This window comes from Acomys minous (genome assembly GCF_964271855.1).
Source record: "Acomys minous genome assembly, chromosome: 16".
NCBI lineage: Eukaryota > Metazoa > Chordata > Mammalia > Rodentia > Muridae > Acomys > Acomys minous.
The window spans coordinates 81,615,406-81,622,830 of NC_140498.1; positions in this window are offsets into that span (position 1 = coordinate 81,615,406).

Consider the following 7,425-nt stretch of genomic DNA (forward strand, 5'->3'; position numbering starts at 1 on the left):
TGTTCTGCATCAGTTCAGCATACCCTGTTCCATGGCAAAGGCTGCTGCCAGTTCAGCCTTTTATTCCTCTGGCCAAGCACTAGAGCCATGCTGTTCAAGTACACTTCTGCCAGAACCCCTGACACACACACACACACACACACACACACACACACACACACAGAGAGAGAGAGAGAGAGAGAGAGAGAGAGAGAGAGAGAGAGAATATATGTATATATATATATATGAACGTTTGCCTTTGCCTTTATCACAGCAGGTGGAAAGGTTTCAAGATGAAAACCATCCACTCTGTCCTTCATTCTTGGCTTAGAGAAGTAGCTGGATGTTGAAGTTGTTAATTGCCCTCTGTCACCCAGCTACCTCCCTTCAAAGCCAAGAACGGGACACAGGTACCTATGGCCTCCCCAGCTCTGTGACCCCCCAGGGAGCACCCTCAGTGAGACAAGGGACCTGGGTGTGATGAAAAAAGTGTGTGATCCATCTTGAAGCTCTTGGGTTTGGTTTTAACCTCTGATTTGCTCATCATTCTAATGAGGTCCAATGGGGCTGGGTTCAGCATCAGCCACACTGAGTGGCACCTCCAACTGGAGGTAGGCAGCAGCCAGTGATGAGAGTCGCCATAGTACCCACAGGATGGTGTCTCTGGGGTGCTGAGCAGAGTGAGTGACTTTCTTCAAGAATGACCTGGCATGTTAGTAAAGCCCAGGAAAGAGCATGGTCCTGTTTGTCTGCAGGAGGTCTACTTGTACTGGACCCTGTGGGACCTGGCTGTGGAGGAGCAGGTAGTAGTCCTAAGCCTTGACATTTGCATCTGAACAGACCATAGGCCGTCAGTTTGACTACAGTTCTAAGCAAGCAGTTGAATAAATAGCCACAAACTGAACTGTGTTGGCCCTGAGTTCTTAGCTGTGTTACCTCGGCTGGCCTCTGGAGACAGACCAACTTCTTCATGAATGTAGCTAGGGAACTCCATGTGTCCGCAGAGCCTGAGGCAGAGGCAGATTTTTATAAAACCAAGTCCTTCCAAGGTGGTAGGTCCCTCAGGGCTGCAGTTGATAATACTTAAGCAGGCCATGGCCCTGTGTCCACTTTCAGTTTGCTAGAAGGTTCTACACATGCAGGCCTCTGGAGCGTGTCACAGCTTAATGTCCACAGGTTGCTGTTGCTTCTTGATGTGAGCAGATAATCAGTGCCTGCTGCAGGATTTGAAGACCCTTCCAAAACATCAATCCTTCTCAATCTGAGGCAACAAAGTGTCCCAGTCTTCACGCTTGCTCTACTTAGTGTCAAGTGTACCCTTCAATTTTCCCATGGGGATGCATCTGTGCTGTTGGTGCTCCAAGCATCGTATGTGGATTCTCACGAAGAATAAGTCACTTGCATGGCTATTTTAAAGCGTTAAGATTGTTCTAACAGCTTGTTCTTTGGGAATGAGGTCTTTTAAAGGAAATAATAGACATAGGTGGTGGGCTGAATAAGAACATAACCAGTTACACGAGAGGGATGATGCCAAGCTGGCTCTGTAGTGTACCAGAGATGTGCTCCTCCCCAGATCACTGCACTGGCAGGACCACATCTCCTGTCTACTTTTACGAGTCTCTCAAAGCCAACTTAAGGTGAAAGATCTAAGGTAGGGAGCCTGACTAGCAGGCCCTGTGGTGACTGCCCATGCCACAAGCACCAAGGCCTATAAGATCCACATTTTCCTTTTTGCGCCTACTATCTGGCCATATGAACACTGAAGGAGGTGGGGGCAGCTTCTGGGCACCAGGACTGTGACGGCGAGAGTCTCTCCAGACGTCCCTAGCTCTGCCCTTGCTAGGGACCATACATACATACGAACCATTCATCCATCCATCCATGCATGTGTGCATCCCTTGGGTTATTTATCTCTAATTTTCCCACTAGAACTCAGACCTGCATTTCTCTCAGACATTTTCACAAGGCTAAAAAAGAGATGTCTCCTACCTGATCTTAACAGTGAAAGTGTGCATTCATTCTCCTGTGGAAAGAGTTTATCTTCATCGTGGACAGATCCTTCAGTGATCCATCACAGCCCAGCACGGTCTGCTCTGTGGGGTCCTGGGCAGAGGTTGTAGCAGCTAGAGGGGAGCCAGAAGGGGCCTGTGGTAGTTTGAATGAGAATGGTCCCTGGACAGTCTGCTGTAAGAACAGTTTGGTTTTAGCCTCAGAGCCCCCATACTTTTTTTTTTTAAAGAACAGAGAATTCGAGTTGTTTAAATGTGTCACACATCAGACACCTCCTGACCACAAAGTAGGAACTCAACTTTTTGCCTTCCATTCCAAGTTTGAAAGGGGATCAGGTCTTGTGGGGTTCTCAACAACAGCAAGGTAACTTCCAGGTGATCTGACTCCCTCTTCTGGCCTCTATGGGCACTGCATGCATGTGATACACAGCTGTGCAGGCAAAAGACCCATATACATAAAATTTAAAAGATGGGTCTTGGCATCAGGGACATCCAGGCAGAAGAGTGAGTCATGGGACACAGCAAGTTCTTCTAACAGTAACACTGGCCAGGGGCAAGGCAGTAGCCAATAGGGTCTCTATTTCTAAGCAAGCTCCTTTTGAAATTTTGTATGTACTTGAACTCTGGAGGTCCGCCTTCTGAAGACCTCAGGGAGTTGGTCAAGGTGGCTTCCAGGGGCCTGAGAAGGAGCTGGGTTGGATTGTGACCCCACCATGGCTGCTAACACTTCCATCACTTGCTGCTGTGGGTGGGAGACAGGTGTCAGTAGTTGGCAGAACACTGAGAAGCTGCCTCCTAATGGACACTCAGCATAGAGCAGCCGGCAGGAAGACCCTTTGTCCCTCTCCCTCCAGAGCCTGCTTAATGGAAGGCTTCCTGTCAGTGCAGAGCAATGCCATGCCATGAATTTCTCTTATCTTGGGCAGACAACTCACATTACAGTAATTTATATCAGTCCAGTCAGCAAACCCATGACATCCCACAACCATTAGCGACTCCTTGTACCCTGTGAGAGGTTCATCCGGAGGACCCCATTTAGTGTGGTCTCATCTTATCTGTTCTGTCCTTTGTGCCTTCCAATGATCTGCCCAGAGGCTGAGATTAGCGAGCCAGCCCAGTGATCTCCGGACAGGAGGGATGAAGAACCATGAGCACAGATATTAAACATCCTTTTGCTCCAGTTGCTAGCACAGTCTGCACCTATGGCTGGGGTTCACAGCAGAAAGAGCCAGGGAGAGGAGGAAGGAAGCTGGTTCTAAGAGCATGCCAAGTAGGCTGGGACCCCCTGGGTGGCTTTGACTAGACTGGTGTAATCTGGCTGAGGTTAGGCTCCCCCTATTGGCAGAAAGGGAAATCTAAAGTGTGAGGTTAGACTGCGGAGTGTGAAGCAGAGCATTTGTGGGGGCTGTGCCATGTCTGAAGGGGAGCCTGCAGCCCCAGAGGGAGTTTCTGGATGCATCACCAACTGTGGCCATGGAGCAGTGCCGTACAGTCTGCTTACCAAACTGGACAGAGCTCAGGAAATGAACCCCACCTCCCACCCTGGGGGAGGGGTCAGGAACAGTGTTGGGTCCAGCGGCCTAGTCTGAAGAGAGCCAGAAATTTTTCTTCCCCAAGGGTGAAAAACTTGGCTTGACTGTCCAAAGGAAGAGCTTTGAAAATAAGTCAGAACTTTACAGATGCAACTGCCAATTATGAATGGTAGAAGTTACTAACAGTCTTAGAAAGTGGTGGGCATTTGTTTTTTTTGGGGGGGGCAGGGGGGTTGACTCTTGCTGTAGCCCAAGGTGGCCTGGACCTCAGTGTGTAGCTTAGGTAGTCCTGTTTCTGTCTTCAGGAATTCACCATACCCAGCTGTTTATGAGCCAGGGTATTATTAGTCTGTAGTCCAGACTGGTCAAGAGCCTGCTAGGTAGCCTACAATGGTCTCCATTTTTTTGTTTGTTTGTTTGTTGTTTTTTTGGAGACTGGGATTAAAGGTGTGCACCACCACCGCCCGGCTCCTAGGATGGTCTCTAATGGCCATCACACTCCTTCAGCCTTCCCAAGTTCAGGATTGCAGGTGAGGGCCGGTATGTCTCACCCATACCTGGTATTTAAGAAATATATATTTGGCCAGGTGTGGTGGCGCACGCCTTTAATTCCAGCACTCAGGAGGCAGAGGCAGGCGGTTTGCTGTGAGTTCAACACCAGCCTGGTCTACAAAGTGAGTCCAGGACAGCCAAGGCTACCCAGAGAAACCCTGTCTTGAAAAACCAAAAAAAAAGAAAGAAAAAATATTTTTTTGCTTTTGGTTTTTTTGAGACAGGGTTTCTCTGTGTAACAGGTCTGGCTGTCCTGGAACTCACTCTGTAGTCCAGGTTGGCCTCGAACTCACAGAGATCCACCTGCCTCCCAAGTGTTGGGATTAAAGGCGTGAGTCACCACGCCCAGCGTTATTTATTTTTTGAGACAGTCTCGCTGTGTAGCTTTGGCTTGCCTCGAACACCAGCCTGGCCTCAAATTCAGAGATCTGACTGCCTCTTTAAGTGTCCCGCCATACTCAGCTATTTATTTTGTATATGTGTATTGTATGTTCTTGTATTCATGTCTGCGTAACACATGTATGTACAGTACTAGAAGACTGCGTCAGATCCTTACAGCGGAGTTATGGGTGGTTGTGAGCCAGCATGTGTATCCTGAAAACTGAACCAAGGTCCTCTCCAAGAGCAGCCAGTGCTCTTAACTGCTGAGCGTCTCCCCAGTCTCATATCTGTTCTTTGTTTTTGTCTTTAATTTTATGTGTATGGGTGCTTTGCCTGCACACGTGTCTACGTACCATGAGCATGCAGTGCTCTAGGGCCGGAAGAGGGTGTTGGGACTGAAGTTGCAGTTGTAAGTGATCATGTGAGTGCTGGGAGTCGAACCCAGCTCATCTGGAAATGTTCTTTACCACTGTGGCATCTCTCCAGCCCCATACTTGGTATTTTTAAGGAATAACAAGTCTACCTTATGAATGTTCAAAAGACATTTACAAAAATAAACATTTGAATCACAAATCTCATCTGTACACATTATACTGATGTTATCATTGCCATCAACTGGTAAAGTCTTTATGTTAATGTCATATTTATGCAAATATATGTTTTTATAGGTCCAGAGCAGACTAATTACCCTTGGTGTATATGTGTGTCCTTCCATTAGTTCCACAGTTGTCTATAATAATGTGCCACTGCTGTTTGTATAAAGAACAGTTTGGCACATGCCTTTCATCCTAGCACTCAGGAGCCAGTGGCAGATGGATCTCTGAGTTCAAGGCTAGCTTGGTCTATGGAGTGAGTTTCAGGCCAGCCAGGGCTACACATAGAAACCTTGTCTCATAAAACCAAAGTGGGGTAGGGTATAGTTTGGGGCACTGGACATATGGTTCAGAGATGAAAAATGTATACTGCTCTTTCAGAGGACCTGAGTTGTACCCAGTACCCACATTCAGTGGCTCACAGCTGCCTATCCTGGTCACTGGTACATGCTCATGCTCACACACCTAAAACATTTTAACAAATAAATTCTTTTTACTTTTCTTCACAATTTACTCTTATGAAGCAAAGCCTGTCAAGCCCATCTCCTCTTTCTGAGCAAATTGAGCTCCATCAAAATTACAAGCTATCTTAACTCAGTCCATTCTGACACAGAATATGAATTTATCTAGTTAAGTATAGGAACTCTGCATGAAGACTCCTGCTGTGAGATTCAAAGCAGGATGCTGTCATGTCAAAAGTAAACCTCTCCCATTGCTTCGCTGGAGTGCCATGCTTATCCCCAGCCCATGCCATGTGTCTGTGTAGAAAAGTTTCTGTACTGCTCACCACCTGCTTTTCAATCTACCCCCTACCCCCCCCCCCCCACGACACTAAACCATTGCAATTTGCTAAAAGTTCCTGAAGTCTAAGGTTCCTGAAGATCCACTGTCTGGATAACCTGATTAAAATTCCCATCTGACTAAGCAAAACCTGTAAGACCTTCCATTTTCGAAACTGCACTCAGTCCCATATAGGGCACTCAGACAGAGTCATACAATAGCTCTTCAAAGACTGCAAGAGTTCTGAAATCCAGCTGAATACGTGAAAGGAGCGAAGTGCTTTGGAGTTTTGACATATGGCTAAAAATCTGTGATTAAAGTACAGGTGATCTGCATGTATGGGAACACCTAGAGGCTCTAGGCTAGGATGCTATTTACCCATTACCCTATAAAGGCTACCCACGAGTTCAGCACTTTACAACCACACACACTTACAACCCCTTTTGTGGGCTGGAGAGGCAGTGTACAGAACAGACTTGGCAGTTAGATCACATTGGCCATTGTGTCTGGTTTCCCTGCAGAGAGGTGGTTCTTCAGGCTCCCTCTGGAGTGACTGAAGAGCCTGGGGCATTCCTGCCTGTGACACTGCCTTAGAGCTGTGGGTTGGGAAGACACAGCAAGAAGGGAAATGGATGATAGTGACAGGCAGGGCCTTTGTTTTACCCACGTTAATTAAAATCTTTATTGGAGCTGAAGAGGTGGCTCAGAGGTTAAGAACATTGGCTGCTTTGGCAGAGGACAAAGGTTCAGTACTCAGCATCCACAGGGTATCTCACAGCCATCTGTAAGCCCAGATCCAGGGGATCTGGCGCCCTCTCCTTGGTTGTATGAGCACCTGCTCCTGTGGCATATACTCACACATACATATAAATAAAAATGAATCTTAAAATAATTGTGTTAGAGCTGGAGAGATGGCCCACCTGTTAAGAGCACTGGCTGCTCTTCAAAGGACCCAGGTTCAATTCTCAGCACCCACATGGCAGCTCCCAAGTGTCTGTAACTCCAGTTCCAGGGATCTGACATCCTGCTTCAGATGTACATGCCGGCAAAACGCCAGTGTACATAAAATAAAAACAAATCATTTAAAAAGTTCAAAACTTTGTTTTCATATTACTGCAAAACCAGATAATCTTTTTTGGTTTTTGGCTTTTTGGTTTTTTCAAGGGTCTCTGTATTAGCCTTGGCTGTCCTGGTCTTGCTTTGTAGACCAGACTGGCCTCGAACTCACATCAATCCACCTGCCTCTGCCTCCTGAGTGCTAGGATTAAAGGCATGCGCCACCACGCCCAGCCCAGATAATCTTAAGTGATGATTTTTAAAAAAACTGAACTTGGAGTCACATTCACAATGCCAGCAGTTTCATATTCTACCGAGCAACATTTCAAAAGTCATGTTTTGGTTTCATGAATTGAAATCAGGAAAATTCTAACCCTGATTATAATACCTGATGCTGTATTCAAAGTAGGAGTATAAAGGTCCAGGCATGTATCTGTCTGGGAAGTCGGTGTGCTAACAAAGGCAGAACTTCTCCCTTCCCGCTGGATGATATGGAATCAGCTGGCTGTGGTGATCACACCTGTGGTCCCAACCCTCAGGAAG